A 22,571-nucleotide genomic window follows, 5' to 3' on the forward strand; every position below is an offset into this window, starting at 1 on the left:
ACAGGTGGTGCTGCAGGGCCCACACCCTTTTACTTGCCTTACAGAACAGCTCTGGAGCTGTTACAGTGCCCAGCTGCTGCAAGAAATCAGCTTGAATGCTTCAGGGGATGGGGCATGGCCAACATGAGCCCCACACCAAAGGAGGGTGGGGGTGTTTAATGCGAACTAGGGGTCATCCAAGCACTGCAAAAGGCCGCCATGCCCTGCATGCCCCTTTTCTCTTTTCATATGCAGATGAGGGTTCCAGTCAACTTTGGCCCACTGCTTGGATAACATCACCGTATGCAAATCCGTCTGCTGCAGACCTTCCCCAAGGAGTGCTTGTACTAGTTGTTGCATATGGTTTGATATTTGATGGTGCTTCAGAATTAGGCAGCCTTCCGCCCTCCCATGTTCATCTGAAAAGATGTGGTCTCCCTGCAGTTGTTGTCCCCAGATGAGAGTTCCCTTGTGCTGCCTCAGTTGAATCTCCTTTACTTGACAGAGATGTGCCTGAGCAGCGGCCCTCACCAGCCCTATCCCAAATCATACTTATTTTGCATAGGAGATACCATGGTCATGAAGATTGTTCTCCCAGGGTGAGGTTCATTCATTGCATTCTGGGTATGCTGACCCCTGTGATTTTCCCAAATGTGGGAAACTCGACTGCATTATTTGTGGTAGTGGGGGACTGTGTTTGTGCTTTCCTCTGGTCAGCTCTGGTAAAAGTCAGATTTCTTTGTCTCAGATCTTCCTCTAGCCTTGTTCTTCTTTCGAGAGTTCCCTTGTGCTGCCTCAGTTGGATCTCTTTCACTTGACAGGGGGGTGCCCGAACAGCGACCCTCCCCAGCTCTAGCCCAACTCCTACTTACCTGCCAGGTGAGATACTATGATCATGAAGGTGCTTCTCCCAGGGCAAGGCTCACCCATTGCACTCTGGGTGTGCTGCCCCTGCGATTTCCCCAAATGTGGGAAACTTGACTGCATAATTTGTGTTTCCCCTGGTCGGCTCTCGTATAATTCCGATCTCTTTGTCTCAGGTCTCTCTCCAGCCTAGTTTGCTGTCTGTTTCCACTTCTCTTTTCTTCAACCGCTCCCTTCTATACCCTTGTGCACTATCCTGACTTCTCCTCCCGTCTGCTTACTTTGTGCCTTCCAATGCACAATGCAAACTACAGGTAGTGCTGTAGGGCCCACACCCTTTTAGTTGCCTTACAGAGCAGCTCTGGAGCTGTTACAGTGCCCAGCTGCTGCAAGAAATCAGCTTGAATGCTTCAGGGGATGGGGCATGGCCAACATGAGCCCCACACCAAAGGAGGGTGGAGGTGTTTAATGCGAACTAGGGGTCATCCAAGCACCGCAAAAGGCCGCCATGCCCTGCACGCCCCTTTTCTCTTTTCATATGCAGATGAGGGTTGAAGCCAACTTTGACCCACTGCTTGGATGACATCACCGTATGCAAATCCGTCTTCTGCAGAACTTCCCCCAGGAATGCTTGCACTAGTTGTTGCATTTGGTTTGTTGTTTGGGGGTGCTTCAGTATTAGGCAGCCTTCTGCCCTCCCATGTTCATCTGAAAATATGTGTTCTCCCTGCAGTTGTTGTCCCCAGATGAGAGTTCCCTTGTGCTGCCTCAGTTGAATCTCCTTTACTTGACAGAGATGTGCATGAGCAGCGGCCCTCCCCAGCCCTATTCCAAATCATACTTATTTTGCATAGGAGATACCATGGTCATGAAGATTGTTCTCCCAGGGTGAGGTTCATTCATTGCATTTTGGGTATGCTGACCCCTGTGATTTCCCCAAATGTGGGAAACTTGACTGCATTATTTGTGGTAGTGGGGGACTGTGTTTGTGCTTTCCTCTGGTCAGCTCTGGTAAAAGTCAGATTTCTTTGTCTCAGATTTTCCTCTAGCCTTGTTCTTCTTTCGAGAGTTTCATTGTGCTGCCTCAGTTGGATCTCCTTCACTTGACAGGGGGGTACCCGAGCAGCGACCCTCCCCAGCTCTAGCCCAACTCCTACTTACCTGCCAGGTGAGATACTATGATCATGAAGGTGCTTCTCCCAGGGCAAGGCTCACCCATTGCACTCTGGGTGTGCTGCCCCTGCGATTTCCCCAAATGTGGGAAACTTGACTGCATAATTTGTGTTTCCCCTGGTCGGCTCTCGTATAATTCAGATCTATTTGTCTCAGGTCTCTCTCCAGCCTAGTTTGCTGTCTGTTTCCACTTCTCTTTTCTTCAGCCGCTCCCTTCTATACCCTTGTGCACTATCCTGACTTCTCCTCCCGTCTGCTTACTTTGTGCCTTCCAATGCACAATGCAAACTACAGGTAGTGCTGCAGGGCCCACACCCTTTTACTTGCCTTACAGAGCAGCTCTGGAGCTGTTACAGTGCCCAGCTGCTGCAAGAAATCAGCTTGAATGCTTCAGGGGATGGGGCATGGCCAACATGAGCCCCACACCAAAGGAGGGGGGAGGTGTTTAATGTGAACTAGGGGTCATCCAAGCACTGCGAAAGGCCGCCATGCCCTGCATGCCCCTTTTCTCTTTTCATATGCAGATGAGGGTTCCAGTCAACTTTGGCCCACTGCTTGGATAACATCACCGTATGCAAATCCGTCTGCTGCAGACCTTCCCCCAGGAGTGCTTGTACTAGTTGTTGCATATGGTTTGATATTTGATGGTGCTTCAGTATTAGGCAGCCTTCCGCATTCCCATGTTCATCTGAAAAGATGTGGTCTCCCTGCAGTTGTTGTCCCCAGATGAGAGTTCACTTGTGCTGCCTCAGTTGAATCTCCTTTACTTGACAGAGATGTGCCTGAGCAGCTGCCCTCACCAGCCCTATCCAAAATCATACTTATTTTGCATAGGAGATACCATGGTCATGAAGATTGTTCTCCCAGGGTGAGGTTCATTCATTGCATTCTGGGTATGCTGACCCCTGTGATTTTCCCAAATGTGGGAAACTCGACTGCATTATTTGTGGTAGTGGGGGACTGTGTTTGTGCTTTCCTCTGGTCAGCTCTGGTAAAAGTCAGATTTCTTTGTCTCAGATCTTCCTCTAGCCTTGTTCTTCTTTCGAGAGTTCCCTGGTGCTGCCTCAGTTGGATCTCCTTCACTTCACAGGGGGGAACCCGAGCAGCGACCCTCCCCAGCTCTAGCCCAACTCCTACTTACCTGCCAGGTGAGATACTATGATCATGAAGGTGCTTGTCCCAGGGCAAGGCTCAACCATTGCACTCTGGGTGTGCTGCTCCTGCGATTTCCCCAAATGTGGGAAACTTGACTGCATAATTTGTGTTTCCCCTCGTCGGCTCTCGTATAATTCAGATCTCTTTGTCTCAGGTCTCTCTCCAGCCTAGTTTGCTGTCTGTTTCCACTTCTCTTTTCTTCAGCCGCTCCCTTCTATACCCTTGTGCACTATCCTGACTTCTCCTCCCGTCTGCTTACTTTGTGCCTTCCAATGCACAATGCAAACTACAGGTAGTGCTGCAGGGCCCACACCCTTTTACTTGCCTTACAGAGCAGCTCTGGAGCTGTTACAGTGCCCAGCTGCTGCAAGAAATCAGCTTGAATGCTTCAGGGGCTGGGGCATAGCCAACATGAGCCCCACACCAAAGGAGGGTGGAGGTGTTTAATGCAAACTAGGGGTCAGCCAAGCGCCGCAAAAGGCCACCATGCCCTGCACGCCCCTTTTCTCTTTTCATATGCAGACGAGGGTTGAAGCCAACTTTGACCCACTGCTTGGATGACATCACCATATGCAAATCCATCTGCGGCAGGCCTTCCCCCAGGAATGCTTGCACTAGTTGTTGCATTTGGTTTGTTGTTTGGGGGTGCTTCAGTATTAGGCAGCCTTCTGCCCTCCCATGTTCATCTGAAAATATATGTTCTCCCTGCAGTTGTTGTCCCAAGATGAGAGTTCCCTTGTGCTGCCTCAGTTGAATCTCCTTTACTTGACAGAGATGTGCATGAGCAGCGGCCCTCCCCAGCCCTATTCCAAATCATACTTATTTTGCATAGGAGATACCATGGTCATGAAGATTTTTCTCCCAGGGTGAGGTTCATTCATTGCATTTTGGGTATGCTGACCCCTGTGATTTCCCCAAATGTGGGAAACTTGACTGCATTATTTGTGGTAGTGGGAGACTGTGTTTGTGCTTTCCTCTGGTCAGCTCTGGTAAAAGTCAGATTTCTTTGTCTCAGATTTTCCTTTAGCCTTGTTCTTTTTTCGAGAGTTCCCTTGTGCTGCCTCAGTTGGATCTCCTTCACTTTACAGGGGGGTACCCGAGCAGCGACCCTCCCCAGCTCTAGCCCAACTCCTACTTACCTGCCAGGTGAGATACTATGATCATGAAGGTGCTTCTCCCAGGGCAAGGCTCACCCATTGTACTCTGGGTGTGCTGCTCCTGCGATTTCCCCAAATGTGGGAAACTTGACTGCATAATTTGTGTTTCCCCTGGTCGGCTCTCGTATAATTCAGATCTCTTTGTCTCAGGTCTCTCTCCAGCCTAGTTTGCTGTCTGTTTCCACTTCTCTTTTCTTCAGCCGCTCCCTTCTATACCCTTGTGCACTATCCTGACTTCTCCTCCCGTCTGCTTACTTTGTGCCTTCCAATGCACAATGCAAACTACAGGTAGTGCTGCAGGGCCCACACCCTTTTACTTGCCTTACAGAGCAGCTCTGGAGCTGTTACAGTGCCCAGCTGCTGCAAGAAATCAGCTTGAATGCTTCAGGGGATGGGGCATGGCCAACATGAGCCCCACACCAAAGGAGGGTGGAGGTGTTTAATGCGAACTAGGGGTCATCCAAGCACCGCAAAAGGCCGCCATGCCCTGCACGCCCCTTTTCTCTTTTCATATGCAGATGAGGGTTGAAGCCAACTTTGACCCACTGCTTGGATGACATCACCGTATGCAAATCCGTCTTCTGCAGAACTTCCCCCAGGAATGCTTGCACTAGTTGTTGCATTTGGTTTGTTGTTTGGGGGTGCTTCAGTATTAGGCAGCCTTCTGCCCTCCCATGTTCATCTGAAAATATGTGTTCTCCCTGCAGTTGTTGTCCCCAGATGAGAGTTCCCTTGTGCTGCCTCAGTTGAATCTCCTTTACTTGACAGAGATGTGCCTGAGCAGCGGCCCTCCCCAGCTCTATCCCAAATCATACTTATTTTGCATAGGAGATACCATGGTCATGAAGATTATTCTCCCAGGGTGAGGTTCATTCATTGCATTATGGGTATGCTGACCCCTGTGATTTCCCCAAATGTGGGAAACTCGACTGCTTTATTTGTGGTAGTGGGGGACTGTGTTTGTGTTTTCCTCTGGTCAGCTCTGGTAAAAGTCAGATTTCTTTGTTCAGATCTTCCTCTAGCCTTGTTCTTCTTTCGAGAGTTCCCTTGTGCTGCCTCAGTTGGATCTCCTTCACTTGACAGGGGGGTGCCCAAGCAGAGACCCTCCCCAGCTCTAGCCCAACTCCTACTTACCTGCCAGGTGAGATACTATGATCATGAAGGTGCTTCTCCCAGGGCAAGGCTCACCCATTGCACTCTGGGTGTGCTGCCCCTGCGATTTCCCCAAATGTGGGAAACTTGACTGCATAATTTGTGTTTCCCCTGGTCGGCTCTCGTGTAATTCAGATCTCTTTGTCTCAGGTCTCTCTCCAACCTAGTTTGCTGTCTGTTTCCACTTCTCTTTTCTTCAGCCGCTCCCTTCTATACCCTTGTGCACTATCCTGACTTCTCCTCCCGTCTGCTTACTTTGTGCCTTCCAATGCACAATGCAAACTACAGGTAGTGCTGCAGGGCCCACACCCTTTTACTTGCCTTACAGAGCAGCTCTGGAGATGTTACAGTGCCCAGCTGCTGCAAGAAATCAGCTTGAATGCTTCAGGGGATGGGGCATGGCCAACATGAGCCCCACACCAAAGGAGGGTGGAGGTGTTTAATGCGAACTAGGGGTCATCCAAGCACCGCAAAAGGCCGCCATGCCCTGCACGCTCCTTTTCTCTTTTCATATGCAGATGAGGGTTGAAGCCAACTTTGACCCACTGCTTGGATGACATCACCGTATGCAAATCCGTCTTCTGCAGAACTTCCCCCAGGAATGCTTGCACTAGTTGTTGCATTTGGTTTGTTGTTTGGGGGTGCTTCAGTATTAGGCAGCCTTCTGCCCTCCCATGTTCATCTGAAAATATGTGTTCTCCCTGCAGTTGTTGTCCCCAGATGAGAGTTCCCTTGTGCTGCCTCAGTTGAATCTCCTTTACTTGACAGAGATGTGCATGAGCAGCGGCCCTCCCCAGCCCTATTCCAAATCATACTTATTTTGCATAGGAGATACCATGGTCATGAAGATTGTTCTCCCAGGGTGAGGTTCATTCATTGCATTTTGGGTATGCTGACCCCTGTGATTTCCCCAAATGTGGGAAACTTGACTGCATTATTTGTGGTAGTGGGGGACTGTGTTTGTGCTTTCCTCTGGTCAGCTCTGGAAAAAGTCAGATTTCTTTGTCTCAGATTTTCCTCTAGCCTTGTTCTTCTTTCGAGAGTTCCCTTGTGCTGCCTCAGTTGGATCTCCTTCAGTTTACAGGGGGGTACCCGAGCAGCGATCCTCCCCAGCTCTAGCCCAACTCCTACTTACCTGCCAGGTGAGATACTATGATCATGAAGGTGCTTCTCCCAGGGCAAGGCTCACCCATTGCACTCTAGGTGTGCTGCTCCTGCGATTTCCCCAAATGTGGGAAACTTGACTGCATAATTTGTGTTTCCCCTGGTCGGCTCTCGTATAATTCAGATCTCTTTGTCTCAGGTCTCTCTCCAGCCTAGTTTGCTGTCTGTTTCCACTTCTCTTTTCTTGAGCCGCTCCCTTCTATGCCCTTGCGCACTATCCTGACTTCTCCTCCTGTCTGCTTACTTTGTGCCTTCCAACGCACAATGCGAACTACAGGTAGTGCTGCAGGGCCCACACCCTTTTACTTGCCTTACAGAGCAGCTCTGGAGCTGTTACAGTGCCCAGCTGCTGCAAGAAATCAGCTTGAATGCTTCAGGGGCTGGGGCATAGCCAACATGAGCCCCACACCAAAGGAGGGTGGAGGTGTTTAATGCAAACTAGGGGTCAGCCAAGTGCCGCAAAAGGCCACCATGCCCTGCACGCCCCTTTTCTCTTTTCATATGCAGACGAGGGTTGAAGCCAACTTTGACCCACTGCTTGGATGACATCACCATATGCAAATCCATCTGCGGCAGGCCTTCCCCCAGGAATGCTTGCACTAGTTGTTGCATTTGGTTTGTTGTTTGGGGGTGCTTCAGTATTAGGCAGCTTTCTGCCCTCCCATGTTCATCTGAAAATATATGTTCTCCCTGCAGTTGTTGTCCCCAGATGAGAGTTCCCTTGTGCTGCCTCAGTTGAATCTCCTTTACTTGACAGAGATGTGCATGAGCAGCGGCCCTCCCCAGCCCTATTCCAAATCATACTTATTTTGCATAGGAGATACCATGGTCATGAAGATTTTTCTCCCAGGGTGAGGTTCATTCATTGCATTTTGGGTATGCTGACCCCTGTGATTTCCCCAAATGTGGGAAACTCAACTGCATTATTTGTGGTAGTGGGGGACTGTGTTTGTGCTTTCCTCTGGTCAGCTCTAGTAAAAGTCAGATTTCTTTGTCTCACACTTTCCTCTAGCCTTGTTCTTCTTTCGAGAGTTCCCTTGTGCTGCCTTTGTTGGATCTCCTTCACTTTACAGGGGGGTACCCGAGCAGCGACCCTCCCCAGCTCTATCCCAACTCCTACTTACCTGCCAGGTGAGATACTATGATCATTAAGGTGCTTCTCCCAGGGCAAGGCTCACCCATTGTACTCTGGGTGTGCTGCTCCTGCGATTTCCCCAAATGTGGGAAACTTGACTGCATAATTTGTGTTTCCCCTCGTCGGCTCTCGTATAATTCAGATCTCTTTGTCTCAGGTCTCTCTCCAGCCTAGTTTTCTGTCTGTTTCCACTTCTCTTTTCTTCAGCCGCTCCCTTCTATACCCTTGTGCACTATCCTGACTTCTCCTCCCGTCTGCTTACTTTGTGCCTTCCAATGCACAATGCAAACTACAGGTAGTGCTGCAGGGCCCACACCCTTTTACTTGCCTTACAGAGCAGCTCTGGAGCTGTTACAGTGCCCAGCTGCTGCAAGAAATCAGCTTGAATGCTTCAGGGGCTGGGGCATAGCCAACATCAGCCCCACACCGAAGGAGGGTGGAGGTGTTTAATGCAAACTAGGGGTCAGTCAAGCGCCGCAAAAGGCCACCATGCCCTGCACGCCCCTTTTCTGTTTTCATATGCAGATGAGGGTTGAAGCCAACTTTGACCCACTGCTTGGATGACATCACCATATGCAAATCCATCTGCGGCAGGCCTTCCCCCAGGAATGCTTGCACTAGTTGTTGCATTTGGTTTGTTGTTTGGGGGTGCTTCAGTATTAGGCAGCCTTCTGCTGCACCCTGCTTTGGTGTGGGGCTCATGTTGGCCATGCCCCATCCCCTGAAGCTTTCAAGCAGATTTCTTGCAGCAGCTGGGCACTGTAACAGCTCAAGAGCTGCTCTGTAAGGCAAGTAAAAGGGTGTGGGCCCTGCAGCACTACCTGTAGTTTGCATTGTGCATTGGAAGGCACAAAGTAAGCAGACGGGAGGAGAAGTCAGGATAGTGCACAAGGGTATAGAAGGGAGCGGCTGAAGAAAAGAGAAGTGGAAACAGACAGCAAACTAGGCTGGAGAGAGATCTGAGACAAAGAGATCTGAATTATACGATAGCCGACCAGGGGAAACACAAATTATGCAGTCAAGTTTCCCACATTTGGGGAAATCGCAGGGGCAGCACACCCAGAGTGCAATGGGTGAGCCTTGCCCTGGGAGAAGCACCTTCATGATCATAGTATCTCACCTGGCAGGTAAGTATGAGTTGGGCTAGAGCTGGGGAGGGTCGCTGCTCGGGCACCCCCCTGTTAAGTGAAGGAGATCCAACTGAGGCAGCACAAGGGAACTCTCAAAAGAAGAACAAGGCTAGAGGAAGATCTGAAACAAAGAAATCTGACTTTTACCAGAGCTGACCAGAAGAAAACACAAACACAGTCCCCCACTACCACAAATAAAGCAGTCGAGGTGAGGTTCATTCATTGCATTTTGGGTATGCTGACCCCTGTGATTTCCCCAAATGTGGGAAACTCGACTGCTTTATTTGTGGTAGTGGGGGACTGTGTTTGTGTTTTCTTCTGGTCAGCTCTGGTAAAAGTCAGATTTCTTTGTTTCAGATCTTCCTCTAGCCTTGTTCTTCTTTTGAGAGTTCCCTTGTGCTGCCTCAGTTGGATCTCCTTCACTTAACAGGGGGGTGCCCGAGCAGCGACCCTCCCCAGCTCTAGCCCAACTCCTACTTACCTGCCAGGTGAGATACTATGATCATGAAGGTGCTTCTCCCAGGGCAAGGCTCACCCATTGCACTCTGGGTGTGCAGCCCCTGCGATTTCCCCAAATGTGGGAAACTTGACTGCATAATTTGTGTTTCCCCTGGTCGGCTCTCGTATAATTCAGATCTCTTTGTCTCAGATCTCTCTCCAGCCTAGTTTGCTGTCTGTTTCCACTTCTCTTTTCTTCAGCCGCTCCCTTCTATACCCTTGTGCACTATCCTGACTTCTCCTCCCGTCTGCTTATTTTGTGCCTTCCAATGCACAATGCAAACTACAGGTAGTGCTGCAGGGCCCACACCCTTTTACTTGCCTTACAGAGCAGCTCTGGAGCTGTTACAGTGCCCAGCTGCTGCAAGAAATCTGCTTGAATGCTTCAGGGGATGGGACATGGCCAACATGAGCCCCACACCAAAGGAGGGTGGAGCAGAAGGCTGACTAATACTGAAGCACCCCCAAACAACAAACCAAATGCAACAACTAGTGCAAGCATTCCTGGGGGAAGGCCTGCCGCAGATGGATTTGCATATGGTGATGTCATCCAAGCAGTGGGTCAAAGTTGGCTTCAACCCTCGTCTGCATATGAAAACAGAAAAGGGGCGTGCAGGGCATGGTGGCCTTTTGCGGCACTTGACCGACCCCTAGTTTGCATTAAACACCTCCACCCTCCTTCGGTGTGGGGCTCATGTTGGCTATGCCCCAGCCCCTGAAGCATTCAAGCTGATTTCTTGCAGCAGCTGGGCACTGTAACAGCTCCAGAGCTGCTCTGTAAGGCAAGTAAAAGGGTGTGGGCCCTGCAGCACTACCTGTAGTTTGCATTGTGCATTGGAAGGCACAAAGTAAGCAGACGGGAGGAGAAGTCAGGATAGTGCACAAGGGTATAGAAGGGAGCGGCTGAAGAAAAGAGAAGTGGAAACAGACAGCAAACTAGGCTGGAGAGAGACCTGAGACAAAGAGATCTGAATTATACGAGAGCCGACCAGGGGAAACACAAATTATGCAGTCAAGTTTCCCACATTTGGGGAAATCGCAGGAGCAGCACACCCAGAGTGCAATGGGTGAGCCTTGCCCTGGGAGAAGCACCTTCATGATCATAGTATCTCACCTGGCAGGTAAGTAGGAGTTGGGCTAGAGCTGGGGAGGGTCGCTGCTCGGGTACCCCCCTGTCAAGTGAAGGAGATCCAACTGAGGCAGCACAAGGGAACTCTCGAAAGAAGAACAAGGCAAGAGGAAAATCTGAGACAAAGAAATCTGACTTTTACCAGAGCTGACCAGAGGAAAGCACAAACACAGTCCCCCACTACCACAAATAATGCAGTTGAGTTTCCCACATTTGGGGAAATCACAGGGGTCAGCATACCCAAAATGCAATGAATGAACCTCACCCTGGGAGAACAATCTTCATGACCATGGTATCTCCTATGCAAAATAAGTATGATTTGGAATAGGGCTGGGGAGGGCCGCTGCTCTGGCACATCTCTGTCAAGTAAAGGAGATTCAACTGAGGCAGCACAAGGGAACTCTCATCTGGGGACAACAACTGCAGGGAGAACACATATTTTCAGATGAACATGGGAGGGCAGAAGGCTGCCTAATACTGAAGCACCCCCAAACAACAAACCAAATGCAACAACTAGTGCAAGCATTCCTGGGGGAAGTTCTGCAGAAGACGGATTTGCATACGGTGATGTCATACAAGCAGTGGGTCAAAGTTGGCTTCAACCCTCATCTGCATATGAAAAGAGAAAAGGGGCGTGCAGGGCATGGCGGCCTTTTGCGGTGCTTGGATGACCCCTAGTTCGCATTAAACACCTCCACCCTCCTTTGGTGTGGGGCTCATGTTGGCCATGCCCCATCCCCTGAAGCATTCAAGCAGATTTCTTGCAGCAGCTGGGCACTGTAACAGCTCCAGAGCTGCTCTGTAAGGCAAGTAAAAGGGTGTGGGCCCTGCAGCACTACCTGTAGTTTGCATTGTGCATTGGAAGGCACAAAGTAAGCAGACGGGAGGAGAAGTCAGGATAGTGCACAAGGGTATAGAAGGGAGCGGCTGAAGAAAAGAGAAGTGGAAACAGACAGCAAACTAGGCTGGAGAGAGACCTGAGACAAAGAGATCTGAATTATACGAGAGCCGACCAGGGGAAACACAAATTATGCAGTCAAGTTTCCCACATTTGGGGAAATCGCAGGGGCAGCACACCCAGAGTGCAATGGGTGAGCCTTGCCCTGGGAGAAGCACCTTCATGATCATAGTATCTCACCTGGCAGGTAAGTAGGAGTTGGGCTAGAGCTGGGGAGGGTCTCTGCTCGGGCACCCCCCTGTCAAGTGAAGGAGATCCAACTGAGGCAGCACAAGGGAACTCTCAAAAGAAGAACAAGGCTCTGAAACAAAGAAATCTGACTTTTACCAGAGCTGACCAGAGGAAAACACAAACACAGTCCCCCACTACCACAAATAAAGCAGTCGAGTTTCCCACATTTGGGGAAATCACAGGGGTCAGCATACCCAGAATGCAATGAATGAACCTCACCCTGGGAGAATAATCTTCATGACCATGGTATCTCCTATGCAAAATAAGTATGATTTGGGATAGAGCTGGGGAGGGCCGCTGCTCAGGCACATCTCTGTCAAGTTAAGGAGATTCAACTGAGGCAGCACAAGGGAACTCTCATCTAGGGACAACAACTGCAGGGAGAACACATATTTTCAGATGAACATGGGAGGGCAGACGGCTGCCTAATACTGAAGCACCCCCAAACAACAAACCAAATGCAACAACTAGTGCAAGCATTCCTGGGGGAAGGCCTGCCGCAGATGGATTTGCATATGGTGATGTCATCCAAGCAGTGGGTCAAAGTTGGCTTCAACCCTCGTCTGCATATGAAAACAGAAAAGGGGCGTGCAGGGCATGGTGGCCTTTTGCTGCGCTTGTCTGACCCCTAGTTTGCATTAAACACCTCCACCCTTCTTCGGTGTGGGGCTCATGTTGGCTATGCCCCAGCCCCTGAAACATTCAAGCTGATTTCTTGCAGCAGCTTGGCACTGCAACAGCTCCAGAGCTGCTCTGTAAGGCAAGTAAAAGGGTGTGGGCCCTGCAGCACTACCTGTAGTTTGCATTGTGCATTGGAAGGCACAAAGTAAGCAGACGGGAGGAGAAGTCAGGATAGTGCACAAGGGTATAGAAGGGAGCGGCTGAAGAAAAGAGAAGTGGAAACAGACAGCAAACTAGGCTGGAGAGAGACCTGAGACAAAGAGATCTGAATTATACGAGAGCCGACCAGGGGAAACACAAATTATGCAGTCAAGTTTCCCACATTTGGGGAAATCGCAGGAGCAGCACACCCAGAGTACAATGGGTGAGCCTTGCCCTGGGAGAAGCACCTTCATGATCATAGTATCTCACCTGGCAGGTAAGTAGGAGTTGGGCTAGAGCTGGGGAGGGTCGCTGCTCGGGTACCCCCCTGTAAAGTGAAGGAGATCCAACTGAGGCAGCACAAGGGAACTCTCGAAAGAAGAACAAGGCTAAAGGAAAATCTGAGACAAAGAAATCTGACTTTTACCAGAGCTGACCAGAGGAAAGCACAAACACAGTCTCCCACTACCACAAATAATGCAGTCAAGTTTCCCACATTTGGGGAAATCACAGGGGTCAGCATACCCAAAATGCAATGAATGAACCTCACCCTGGGAGAAAAATCTTCATGACCATGGTATCTCCTATGCAAAATAAGTATGATTTGGAATAGGGCTGGGGAGGGCAGCTGCTCATGCACATCTCTGTCAAGTAAAGGAGATTCAACTGAGGCAGCACAAGGGAACTCTCATCTTGGGACAACAACTGCAGGGAGAACATATATTTTCAGATGAACATGGGAGGGCAGAAGGCTGCCTAATACTGAAGCACCCCCAAACAACAAACCAAATGCAACAACTAGTGCAAGCATTCCTGGGGGAAGGCCTGCCGCAGATGGATTTGCATATGGTGATGTCATCCAAGCAGTGGGTCAAAGTTGGCTTCAACCCTCGTCTGCATATGAAAAGAGAAAAGGGGCGTGCAGGGCATGGTGGCCTTTTGCGGCGCTTGGCTGACCCCTAGTTTGCATTAAACACCTCCACCCTCCTTTGGTGTGGGGCTCATGTTGGCTATGCCCCAGCCCCTGAAGCATTCAAGCTGATTTCTTGCAGCAGCTGGGCACTGTAACAGCTCCAGAGCTGCTCTGTAAGGCAAGTAAAAGGGTCTGGGCCCTGCAGCACTACCTGTAGATCGCATTGTGCGTTGGAAGGCACAAAGTAAGCAGACAGGAGGAGAAGTCAGGATAGTGCGCAAGGGCATAGAAGGGAGCGGCTCAAGAAAAGAGAAGTGGAAACAGACAGCAAACTAGGCTGGAGAGAGACCTGAGACAAAGAGATCTGAATTATACGAGAGCCGACCAGGGGAAACACAAATTATGCAGTCAAGTTTCCCACATTTGGGGAAATCGCAGGGGCAGCACACCCAGAGTGCAATGGGTGAGCCTTGCCCTGGGAGAAGCACCTTCATGATCATAGTATCTCACCTGGCAGGTAAGTAGGAGTTGGGCTAGAGCTGGGGAGGGTCGCTGTTCGGGCACCCCACTGTCAAGTGAAAGAGATCCAACTGAGGCAGCACAAGGGAACTCTCGAAAGAAGAACAAGGCTAGAGGAAGATCTGAGACAAAGAAATCTGACTTTTTCCAGAGCTGACCAGAGGAAAGCACAAACACAGTCCCCCACTACCACAAATAATGCAGTCGAGTTTCCCACATTTGGGGAAATCACAGGGGTCAGCATACCCAGAATGCAATGAATGAACCTCACCTTGGGAGAACAATCTTCATGACCATGGTATCGCCTATGCAAAATAAGTATGATTTGGGATAGGGCTGGGGAGGGCCGCTGCTCAGGCACATCTCTGTCAAGTAAAGGAGATTAAACTGAGGCAGCACAAGGGAACTCTCATCTGGGGACAACAACTGCAGGGAGAACACATATTTTCAGATGAACATGTGAGGGCAGAAGGCTGCCTAATACTGAAGCACCCCCAAACAACAAACCAAATGCAACAACTAGTGCAAGCATTCCTGGGGGAAGGCCTGCAGCAGATGGATTTGCATATGGTGATGTCATCCAAGCAGTGGGTCAAAGTTGGCTTCAACCCTCGTCTGCATATGAAAAGAGAAAAGGGGCGTGCAGGGCATGGCGGCCTTTTGCAGCGCTTGGATGACCCCTAGTTCGCATTACACACCTCCACCCTCCTTCAGTGTGGGGCTCATGTTGGCTATGCCCCAGCCCCTGAAGCATTCAAGCTGATTTCTTGCAGCAGCTGGGCACTGTAACTGCTCCAGAGCTACTCTGTAAGGCAAGTAAAAGGGTGTGGGCCCTGCAGCACTACCTGTAGTTCGCATTGTGCGTTGGAAGGCACGAAGTAAGCAGACGGGAGAAGTCAGGATAGTGCGCAAGGGCATAGAAGGGAGCGGCTCAAGAAAAGAGAAGTGGAAACAGACAGCAAACTAGGCTGGAGAGAGACCTGAGACAAAGAGATCTGAATTATACGAGAGCCGACGAGGGGAAACACAAATTATGCAGTCACGTTTCCCACATTTGGGGAAATCGCAGGAGCAGCACACCCAGAGTGCAATGGTTGAGCCTTGCCCTGGGAGAAGCACCTTCATGATCATAGTATCTCACCTGGCAGGTAAGTAGGAGTTGGGCTAGAGCTGGGGAGGGTCGCTGCTCGGGTTCCCCCCTGTGAAGTGAAGGAGATCCAACTGAGGCAGCACCAGGGAACTCTCGAAAGAAGAACAAGGCTAGAGGAAGATCTGAGACAAAGAAATCTGACTTTTACCAGAGCTGACCAGAGGAAAGCACAAACACAGTCTCCCACTACCACAAATAATGCAGTCAAGTTTCCCACATTTGGGGAAATCACAGGGGTCAGCATACCCAAAATGCAATGAATGAACCTCACCCTGGGAGAAAAATCTTCATGACCATGGTATCTCCTATGCAAAATAAGTATGATTTGGAATAGGGCTGGGGAGGGCCGCTGCTCATGCACATCTCTGTCAAGTAAAGGAGATTCAACTGAGGCAGCACAAGGGAACTCTCATCTTGGGACAACAACTGCAGGGAGAACATATATTTTCAGATGAACATGGGAGGGCAGAGGACTGCCTAATACTGAAGCACCCCCAAACAACAAACCAAATGCAACAACTAGTGCAAGCATTCCTGGGGGAAGGCCTGCCGCAGATGGATTTGCATATGGTGATGTCATCCAAGCAGTGGGTCAAAGTTGGCTTCAACCCTCGTCTGCATATGAAAAGAGAAAAGGGGCGTGCAGGGCATGGTGGCCTTTTGCGGCGCTTGGCTGACCCCTAGTTTGCATTAAACACCTCCACCCTCCTTTGGTGTGGGGCTCATGTTGGCTATGCCCCAGCCCCTGAAGCATTCAAGCTGATTTCTTGCAGCAGCTGGGCACTGTAACAGCTCCAGAGCTGCTCTGTAAGGCAAGTAAAAGGGTGTGGGCCCTGCAGCACTACCTGTAGTTTGCATTGTGCATTGGAAGGCACAAAGTAAGCAGACGGGAGGAGAAGTCAGGATAGTGCACAAGGGTATAGAAGGGAGCGGCTGAAGAAAAGAGAAGTGGAAACAGACAGCAAACTAGGCTGGAGAGAGATCTGAGACAAAGAGATCTGAATTATACGAGAGCCGACCAGGGGAAACACAAATTATACAGTCAAGTTTCCCACATTTGGGGAAATCGCAGGAGCAGCACACCCAGAGTGCAATGGGTTAGCCTTGCCCTGGGAGAAGCACCTTCATGATCATAGTATCTCACCTGGCAGGTAAGTAGGAGTTGGGCTAGAGCTGGGGAGGGTCGCTGCTAGGGTACCCCCCTGTAAAGTGAAGGAGATCCAATTAAGGCAGCACAAGGGAACTCTCGAAAGAAGAACAAGGCTAGAGGAAAATCTGAGACAAAGAAATCTGACTTTTACCAGAGCTGACCAGAGGAAAGCACAAACACAGTCCCCCACTACCACAAATAATGCAGTTGAGTTTCCCACATTTGGGGAAATCACAGGGGTCAGCATACCCAAAATGCAATGAATGAACCTCACCCTGGGAGAAAAATCTTCATGACCATGGTATCTCCTATGCAAAATAAGTATGATTTGGAATAGGGCTGGGGAGGGCCGCTGCTCATGCACATCTCTGTCAAGTAAAGGAGATTTAACTGAGGCAGCACAAGGGAACTCTCATCTGGGGACAACAACTGCAGGGAGAACACATATTTTCAGATGAACATGGGAGGGCAGAAGGCTGCCTAATACTGAAGCACCCCCAAACAACAAACCAAATGCAACAACTAGTGCAAGCATTCCTGGGGGAAGTTCTGCAGAAGACGGATTTGCATACGGTGATGTCATCCAAGCAGTGGGTCAAAGTTGGCTTCAACCCTCATCTGCATATGAAAAGAGAAAAGGGGCGTGCAGGGCATGGCGGCCTTTTGCGGTGCTTGGATGACCCCTAGTTCGCATTAAACACCTCCACCCTCCTTTGGTGTGGGGCTCATGTTGGCCATGCCCCATCCCCTGGAGCATTCAAGCTGATTTCTTGCAGCAGCTGGGCACTGTAACAGCTCCAGAGCTGCTCTGTAAGGCAAGTAAAAGGGTGTGGGCCCTGCAGCACTACCTGTAGTTTGCATTGTGCATTGGAAGGCACAAAGTAAGCAGACGGGAGGAGAAGTCAGGATAGTGCACAAGGGTATAGAAGGGAGCGGCTGAAGAAAAGAGAAGTGGAAACAGACAGCAAACTAGGCTGGAGAGAGACCTGAGACAAAGAGATCTGAATTATACGAGAGCCGACCAAGGGAAACACAAATTATGCAGTCAAGTTTCCCACATTTGGGGAAATCGCAGGGGCAGCACACCCAGAGTGCAATGGGTGAGCCTTGCCCTGGGAGAAGCACCTTCATGATCATAGTATCTCACCTGGCAGGTAAGTAGGAGTTGGGCTAGAGCTGGGGAGGGTCGCTGTTCGGGCACCCCCCTGTCAAGTGAAAGAGATCCAACTGAGGCAGCACAAGGGAACTCTCGAAAGAAGAACAAGGCTAGAGGAAGATCTGAGACAAAGAAATCTGACTTTTTCCAGAGCTGGCCAGAGGAAAGCACAAACACAGTCCCCCACTACCACAAATAATGCAGTCGAGTTTCCCACATTTGGGGAAATCACAGGGGTCAGCATACCCAGAATGCAATGAATGAACCTCACCCTGGGAGAACAATCTTCATGACCATGGTATCGCCTATGCAAAATAAGTATGATTTGGGATAGGGCTGGGGAGGGCCGCTGCTCAGGCACATCTCTGTCAAGTAAAGGAGATTCAACTGAGGCAGCACAAGGGAACTCTCATCTGGGGACAACAACTGCAGGGAGAACACATATTTTCAGATGAACATGTGAGGGCAGAAGGCTGCCTAATACTGAAGCACCCCCAAACAACAAACCAAATGCAACAACTAGTGCAAGCATTCCTGGGGGAAGGCCTGCAGCAGATGGATTTGCATATGGTGATGTCATCCAAGCAGTGGGTCAAAGTTGGCTTCAACCCTCGTCTGCATATGAAAAGAGAAAAGGGGCGTGCAGGGCATGGCGGCCTTTTGCAGCGCTTGGATGACCCCTAGTTTGCATTACACACCTCCTCCCTCCTTCGGTGTGGGGCTCATGTTGGCTATGCCCCAGCCCCTGAAGCATTAAAGCTGATTTCTTGCAGCAGCTGGGCACTGTAACTGCTCCAGAGCTACTCTGTAAGGCAAGTAAAAGGGTGTGGGCCCTGCAGCACTACCTGTAGTTCGCATTGTGCGTTGGAAGGCACGAAGTAAGCAGACGGGAGAAGTCAGGATAGTGCGCAAGGGCATAGAAGGGAGCGGCTCAAGAAAAGAGAAGTGGAAACAGACAGCAAACTAGGCTGGAGAGAGACCTGAGACAAAGAGATCTGAATTATACGAGAGCCGACGAGGGGAAACACAAATTATGCAGTCAAGTTTCCCACATTTGGGGAAATCGCAGGAGCAGCACACCCAGAGTGCAATGGTTGAGCCTTGCCCTGGGAGAAGCACCTTCATGATCATAGTATCTCACCTGGCAGGTAAGTAGGAGTTGGGCTAGAGCTGGGGAGGGTCGCTGCTCGGGTTCCCCCCTGTGAAGTGAAGGAGATCCAACTGAAGCAGCACCAGGGAACTCTCGAAAGAAGAACAAGGCTAGAGGAAGATCTGAGACAAAGAAATCTGACTTTTACCAGAGCTGACCAGAGGAAAGCACAAACACAGTCCCCCACTACCACAAATAATGCAGTCGAGTTTCCCACATTTGGGAAAATCACAGGGGTCAGCATACCCAGAATGCAATGAATGAACCTAACCCTGGGAGAACAATCTTCATGACCATGGTATCTCCTATGCAAAATAAGTATGATTTGGGATAGGGCTGGTGAGGGCCGCTGCTCAGGCACATCTCTGTCAAGTAAAGGAGATTCAACTGAGGCAGCACAAGGGAACTCTCATCTGGGGACAACAACTGCAGGGAGACCACATCTTTTCAGATGAACATGGGAGGGCGGAAGGCTGCCTAATACTGAAGCACCATCAAATATCAAACCATGGCCCTCATTCCGAGTTGATCGCTCGCAAGGCGATTTTAGCAGAGTTACACACGCTAAGCCGCCGCCTACTGGGAGTGAATCTTAGCTTCTTAAAATTGCGACCGATGTATTCGCAATATTGCGATTACAAACTACTTAGCAGTTTCAGAGTAGCTTCAGACTTACTCTGCATCTGCGATCAGTTCAGTGCTTGTCGTTCCTGGTTTGACGTCACAAACACTCCCAGAGTTCGCCCAGACACTCCCCCGTTTCTCCGGCCACTCCTGCGTTTTTTCTGGAAACTGTAGCGTTTTTTCCCACACGCCCATAAAACGGCCTGTTTCCGCCCAGTAACACCCATTTCCTGTCAATCACATTACGATCGCCGGAGCGAAGAAAAAGCTGTGAGTAAAAATACTTTCTTCATTGTAAAATTACTTGGCGCAGTCGCAGTGCGAATATTGCGCATGCGTACTAAACAGAATTTCACTGCGATGCGATGAAATTTACAGAGCGAACGACTCGGAATGAGGGCCCATATGCAACAACTAGTACAAGCACTCCTGGGGGAAGGTCTGCAGCAGACGGATTTGCATACGGTGATGTAAATCCAAGCAGTGGGCCAAAGTTGACTGGAACCCTCATCTGCATATGAAAAGAGAAAAGGGGCATGCAGGGCATGGCGGCCTTTTGCAGTGCTTGGATGACCCCTAGTTCGCATTAAACACCCCCACCCTCCTTTGGTGTGGGGCTCATGTTGGCCATGCCCCATCCCCTGATGCATTAAAGCTGATTTCTTGCAGCAGCTGGGCACTGTAACAGCTCCAGAGCTGTTCTGTAAGGCAAGTAAAAGTGTGTGGGCCCTGCAGCACCACCTGTTGTTCGCATTGTGCGTTGGAAGGCACAAATTAAGCAGACGGGAGGAGAAGTCAGGATAGTGCGCAAGGGCATTCTTTTCTCTTAGTCCGGGGGCAAGGCTTCAAAATGGGGTCTGCAACGGAGGAGACACAGGGGGCGTGGTCACAGCAGCTTTTCTCTACAGTCTGCACCAGCAGGAGCCTACACCATTTTTTATGATCACGCTGAACTGCAGTGCGACTGCAATTACAGCATGGTCAAGAAGGGAGGCGTCATGCTGGGTGGCCATGCCCTGTCACTGTGCAGGAGCCAGCACCGCTCACACACTAGTCCCCGGGTGCAGCCCCCAACCCCCGGGACACCCGGAGCAACAAAATGTAGATTCAGGCCACCAGGCCACGCCCCTACCTATGAAACCATGCCTCCTTTTTACCATTGCGCTGTTTATCTGCGCGCACTGCATTACAATCTCCCTCGCCACCTCTCTGGGTGTCACCAGTGATAGTGACACCTCTGCCATGCTTGTAGCAGCTGGTCCTAAGATCTACGCCTCAAGCCCTGAGTGTTTGCCCTTGTGACTTGTTGATCATCATAGCGAAGCAGATGCTTACAGAAAACTGCAGGGGCTTAGATTGAAAATAAAAACAATTGATGGGTATAAGGTAGAGAGGAGTGGGTTCGGTTCTCCGAGAACCGAATTCCCCACGAACTCCACGTGGTTTACATTGGTCCGAGGCAGGCTCGGTTGTTCCTGCCTGACTCGGAAAACCTGAACAAGGGAAAATGTCATCATCCCGCTGTCAGATTCTCGTGAGATTCGGATTCCATATAAAGAGCTGCGCGTTGCTGCCATTTTTACTCGTGCATTGAAGAGAGAGCGGAGAGGACGTGGCTATGTTCTCTCAGTGGAAATCTCAATATCAGTGCTCAGTATCAGTGGTTACTTATTGCTGCTCAGTAATACTAGTAGTGTGTCTCTCCTGCTCAGTGTCAGTTCTCAGTAGTATCCTCATCAGTGCTCAGTATCACTGCTCATTGTCTTGTGCTGCATTGTGGTGCTCAGCATACTACAGTACATTACTAATAGTCCAGTGCTGCATCTTGCTGCTCAGTGTCAGTTCTAGTATCCTCATCAGTGCTCACTATCACTGCTCATTGCATTGTGGTGTTCTGTATACTACAGTAACATAGTAATATAGTATATATAGAGGAGCGGGTTCGGTTCTCCGAGAACCGAATTCCCGACGAACTCCACGTGGTTTACACTGGTCCGAGGCAGGCTCGGTTGTTCCTGCCTGACTCGGAAAACCTGAACAAGGGAAAATGTCATCATCCCGCTGTCGGATTCTCGCGAGATTCGGATTCCATATAAAGAGCTGCGCGTTGCCGCCATTTTTACTCGTGCATTGAAGAGAGAGCGGAGAGGACGTGGCTATGTTCTCTCAGTGGAAATCTCAATATCAGTGCTCAGTATCAGTGGTTACTTATTGCTGCTCAGTAATACTAGTAGTGTGTCTCTCCTGCTCAGTGTCAGTTCTCAGTAGTATCCTCATCAGTGCTCAGTATCACTGCTCATTGTCTTGTGCTGCATTGTGGTGCTCAGCATACTACAGTACATTACTAATAGTCCAGTGCTGCATCTTGCTGCTCAGTGTCAGTTCTAGTATCCTCATCAGTGCTCACTATCACTGCTCATTACATTGTGGTGTTCTGTATACTACAGTAACATAGTAATATAGTAACATATGGTAACATAGTTTTTGAGGTTGAATAGAGGCAAATTGCCCATCGTGTTCAACCTGTTTTAAGTTGTGATGATTCTACATACTTGCTGAATAATGTTTTATGACTAGTTAGCTACTATAACTCATGTTACCCCCGGATTAACCATGTTGATATTTTAAGTATTATAACCTTGGATAGCTTTTTCATTCAGAAATGTATCCATTCCTTTTTTAAATCCAATTACAGAGTCCGCCATTACCACCTTCCCTGGCAGGGAATTCCACATCCTGATTGCCCTAACAGTGAAGATCATAGTATCTCACCTGGCAGGTAAGTAGGAGTTGGGCTAGAGCTGTGGAGGATTGCTGCTCGGGCACCCCCTGTCAAGTGAAGGAGATCCAACTGAGGCAGCACAAGGGAACTCTCGAAAGAAGAACAAGGCTAGAGGAAGATCTGAGACAAAGAAATCTGACTTTTACCAGAGCTGACCAGAGGAAAGCACAAACACAGTCCCCCACTACCACAAATAATGCAGTCGAGTTTCCCACATTTGGGGAAATCACAGGGGTCAGCATACCCAGAGTGCAATGAATGAACCTCACCCTGGGAGAACAATCTTCATGACCATGGTATCTCCTATGCAAAATAAGTATGATTTGGGATAGGGCTGGGGAGGGCCGCTGCTCAGGCACATCTCTGTCAAGTAAAGGAGATTCAACTGAGGCAGCACAAGGGAACTCTCATCTGGGGACAACAACTGCAGGGAGAACACATATTTTCAGATGAACATGGGAGGGCAGAAGGCTGCCTAATACTGAAGCACCCCCAAACAACAAACCAAATGCAACTACTAGTGCAAGCATTCCTGGGGGAAGGCCTGCAGCAGACGGATTTGCATATGGTGATGTCATCC

The 22,571-nt window shown here is 49.8% G+C and overlaps 28 non-coding genes and 5 pseudogenes across 28 annotated transcripts; 15 read left to right on the forward strand and 18 right to left on the reverse strand.

The window, feature by feature from the left end:
• Positions 1-527: 527 nt before the first annotated feature.
• On the forward strand, positions 528-691 carry LOC135023704 (U1 spliceosomal RNA). Its single transcript, XR_010220632.1, has one exon. It is a non-coding gene; the product is annotated as a U1 spliceosomal RNA (small nuclear RNA).
• A 152-nt stretch (positions 692-843) lies between these two features.
• On the forward strand, positions 844-985 carry LOC135023678 (U1 spliceosomal RNA; annotated as a pseudogene).
• Positions 986-1,680: 695 nt separating this feature from the next.
• Positions 1,681-1,844, forward strand: LOC135023497 (U1 spliceosomal RNA). The gene has a single exon (XR_010220442.1). It is a non-coding gene; the product is annotated as a U1 spliceosomal RNA (small nuclear RNA).
• A 152-nt stretch (positions 1,845-1,996) lies between these two features.
• LOC135023650 (U1 spliceosomal RNA) lies at positions 1,997-2,159 on the forward strand. The gene has a single exon (XR_010220590.1). It is a non-coding gene; the product is annotated as a U1 spliceosomal RNA (small nuclear RNA).
• A 674-nt stretch (positions 2,160-2,833) lies between these two features.
• Positions 2,834-2,997, forward strand: LOC135023717 (U1 spliceosomal RNA). The gene has a single exon (XR_010220644.1). It is a non-coding gene; the product is annotated as a U1 spliceosomal RNA (small nuclear RNA).
• Positions 2,998-3,149: 152 nt separating this feature from the next.
• On the forward strand, positions 3,150-3,285 carry LOC135023784 (U1 spliceosomal RNA; annotated as a pseudogene).
• Positions 3,286-3,986: 701 nt separating this feature from the next.
• On the forward strand, positions 3,987-4,150 carry LOC135023563 (U1 spliceosomal RNA). Its single transcript, XR_010220505.1, has one exon. It is a non-coding gene; the product is annotated as a U1 spliceosomal RNA (small nuclear RNA).
• Positions 4,151-4,302: 152 nt separating this feature from the next.
• On the forward strand, positions 4,303-4,465 carry LOC135023695 (U1 spliceosomal RNA). The gene has a single exon (XR_010220623.1). It is a non-coding gene; the product is annotated as a U1 spliceosomal RNA (small nuclear RNA).
• A 674-nt stretch (positions 4,466-5,139) lies between these two features.
• LOC135023553 (U1 spliceosomal RNA) lies at positions 5,140-5,303 on the forward strand. The gene has a single exon (XR_010220495.1). It is a non-coding gene; the product is annotated as a U1 spliceosomal RNA (small nuclear RNA).
• A 151-nt stretch (positions 5,304-5,454) lies between these two features.
• LOC135023607 (U1 spliceosomal RNA) lies at positions 5,455-5,617 on the forward strand. The gene has a single exon (XR_010220548.1). It is a non-coding gene; the product is annotated as a U1 spliceosomal RNA (small nuclear RNA).
• A 674-nt stretch (positions 5,618-6,291) lies between these two features.
• LOC135023499 (U1 spliceosomal RNA) lies at positions 6,292-6,455 on the forward strand. The gene has a single exon (XR_010220444.1). It is a non-coding gene; the product is annotated as a U1 spliceosomal RNA (small nuclear RNA).
• A 152-nt stretch (positions 6,456-6,607) lies between these two features.
• On the forward strand, positions 6,608-6,770 carry LOC135023771 (U1 spliceosomal RNA). The gene has a single exon (XR_010220680.1). It is a non-coding gene; the product is annotated as a U1 spliceosomal RNA (small nuclear RNA).
• Positions 6,771-7,444: 674 nt separating this feature from the next.
• Positions 7,445-7,608, forward strand: LOC135023740 (U1 spliceosomal RNA). Its single transcript, XR_010220664.1, has one exon. It is a non-coding gene; the product is annotated as a U1 spliceosomal RNA (small nuclear RNA).
• Positions 7,609-7,760: 152 nt separating this feature from the next.
• On the forward strand, positions 7,761-7,896 carry LOC135023763 (U1 spliceosomal RNA; annotated as a pseudogene).
• An 855-nt stretch (positions 7,897-8,751) lies between these two features.
• On the reverse strand, positions 8,752-8,914 carry LOC135023615 (U1 spliceosomal RNA). Its single transcript, XR_010220555.1, has one exon. It is a non-coding gene; the product is annotated as a U1 spliceosomal RNA (small nuclear RNA).
• A 468-nt stretch (positions 8,915-9,382) lies between these two features.
• Positions 9,383-9,545, forward strand: LOC135023691 (U1 spliceosomal RNA). Its single transcript, XR_010220620.1, has one exon. It is a non-coding gene; the product is annotated as a U1 spliceosomal RNA (small nuclear RNA).
• Positions 9,546-10,373: 828 nt separating this feature from the next.
• LOC135023662 (U1 spliceosomal RNA) lies at positions 10,374-10,536 on the reverse strand. Its single transcript, XR_010220602.1, has one exon. It is a non-coding gene; the product is annotated as a U1 spliceosomal RNA (small nuclear RNA).
• A 152-nt stretch (positions 10,537-10,688) lies between these two features.
• LOC135023710 (U1 spliceosomal RNA) lies at positions 10,689-10,852 on the reverse strand. Its single transcript, XR_010220638.1, has one exon. It is a non-coding gene; the product is annotated as a U1 spliceosomal RNA (small nuclear RNA).
• A 674-nt stretch (positions 10,853-11,526) lies between these two features.
• Positions 11,527-11,689, reverse strand: LOC135023632 (U1 spliceosomal RNA). The gene has a single exon (XR_010220572.1). It is a non-coding gene; the product is annotated as a U1 spliceosomal RNA (small nuclear RNA).
• A 142-nt stretch (positions 11,690-11,831) lies between these two features.
• LOC135023547 (U1 spliceosomal RNA) lies at positions 11,832-11,995 on the reverse strand. The gene has a single exon (XR_010220489.1). It is a non-coding gene; the product is annotated as a U1 spliceosomal RNA (small nuclear RNA).
• Positions 11,996-12,669: 674 nt separating this feature from the next.
• On the reverse strand, positions 12,670-12,832 carry LOC135023696 (U1 spliceosomal RNA). The gene has a single exon (XR_010220624.1). It is a non-coding gene; the product is annotated as a U1 spliceosomal RNA (small nuclear RNA).
• A 152-nt stretch (positions 12,833-12,984) lies between these two features.
• Positions 12,985-13,148, reverse strand: LOC135023565 (U1 spliceosomal RNA). The gene has a single exon (XR_010220506.1). It is a non-coding gene; the product is annotated as a U1 spliceosomal RNA (small nuclear RNA).
• A 674-nt stretch (positions 13,149-13,822) lies between these two features.
• Positions 13,823-13,985, reverse strand: LOC135023633 (U1 spliceosomal RNA). The gene has a single exon (XR_010220573.1). It is a non-coding gene; the product is annotated as a U1 spliceosomal RNA (small nuclear RNA).
• Positions 13,986-14,137: 152 nt separating this feature from the next.
• LOC135023557 (U1 spliceosomal RNA) lies at positions 14,138-14,301 on the reverse strand. Its single transcript, XR_010220499.1, has one exon. It is a non-coding gene; the product is annotated as a U1 spliceosomal RNA (small nuclear RNA).
• Positions 14,302-14,999: 698 nt separating this feature from the next.
• Positions 15,000-15,135, reverse strand: LOC135023792 (U1 spliceosomal RNA; annotated as a pseudogene).
• A 152-nt stretch (positions 15,136-15,287) lies between these two features.
• LOC135023566 (U1 spliceosomal RNA) lies at positions 15,288-15,451 on the reverse strand. The gene has a single exon (XR_010220507.1). It is a non-coding gene; the product is annotated as a U1 spliceosomal RNA (small nuclear RNA).
• A 674-nt stretch (positions 15,452-16,125) lies between these two features.
• LOC135023741 (U1 spliceosomal RNA) lies at positions 16,126-16,288 on the reverse strand. The gene has a single exon (XR_010220665.1). It is a non-coding gene; the product is annotated as a U1 spliceosomal RNA (small nuclear RNA).
• A 152-nt stretch (positions 16,289-16,440) lies between these two features.
• Positions 16,441-16,604, reverse strand: LOC135023751 (U1 spliceosomal RNA). The gene has a single exon (XR_010220669.1). It is a non-coding gene; the product is annotated as a U1 spliceosomal RNA (small nuclear RNA).
• Positions 16,605-17,278: 674 nt separating this feature from the next.
• LOC135023673 (U1 spliceosomal RNA) lies at positions 17,279-17,441 on the reverse strand. Its single transcript, XR_010220612.1, has one exon. It is a non-coding gene; the product is annotated as a U1 spliceosomal RNA (small nuclear RNA).
• Positions 17,442-17,593: 152 nt separating this feature from the next.
• LOC135023512 (U1 spliceosomal RNA) lies at positions 17,594-17,757 on the reverse strand. Its single transcript, XR_010220456.1, has one exon. It is a non-coding gene; the product is annotated as a U1 spliceosomal RNA (small nuclear RNA).
• A 698-nt stretch (positions 17,758-18,455) lies between these two features.
• Positions 18,456-18,591, reverse strand: LOC135023750 (U1 spliceosomal RNA; annotated as a pseudogene).
• Positions 18,592-18,743: 152 nt separating this feature from the next.
• On the reverse strand, positions 18,744-18,907 carry LOC135023506 (U1 spliceosomal RNA). Its single transcript, XR_010220450.1, has one exon. It is a non-coding gene; the product is annotated as a U1 spliceosomal RNA (small nuclear RNA).
• A 3,240-nt stretch (positions 18,908-22,147) lies between these two features.
• LOC135023481 (U1 spliceosomal RNA) lies at positions 22,148-22,311 on the reverse strand. Its single transcript, XR_010220426.1, has one exon. It is a non-coding gene; the product is annotated as a U1 spliceosomal RNA (small nuclear RNA).
• Between the last annotated feature and the right edge of the window lie 260 nt (positions 22,312-22,571).

The sequence above is a fragment of the Pseudophryne corroboree genome, unplaced genomic scaffold, assembly GCF_028390025.1.
Source record: "Pseudophryne corroboree isolate aPseCor3 unplaced genomic scaffold, aPseCor3.hap2 scaffold_400, whole genome shotgun sequence".
In the NCBI taxonomy this organism is placed as follows: Eukaryota; Metazoa; Chordata; class Amphibia; order Anura; family Myobatrachidae; genus Pseudophryne; species Pseudophryne corroboree.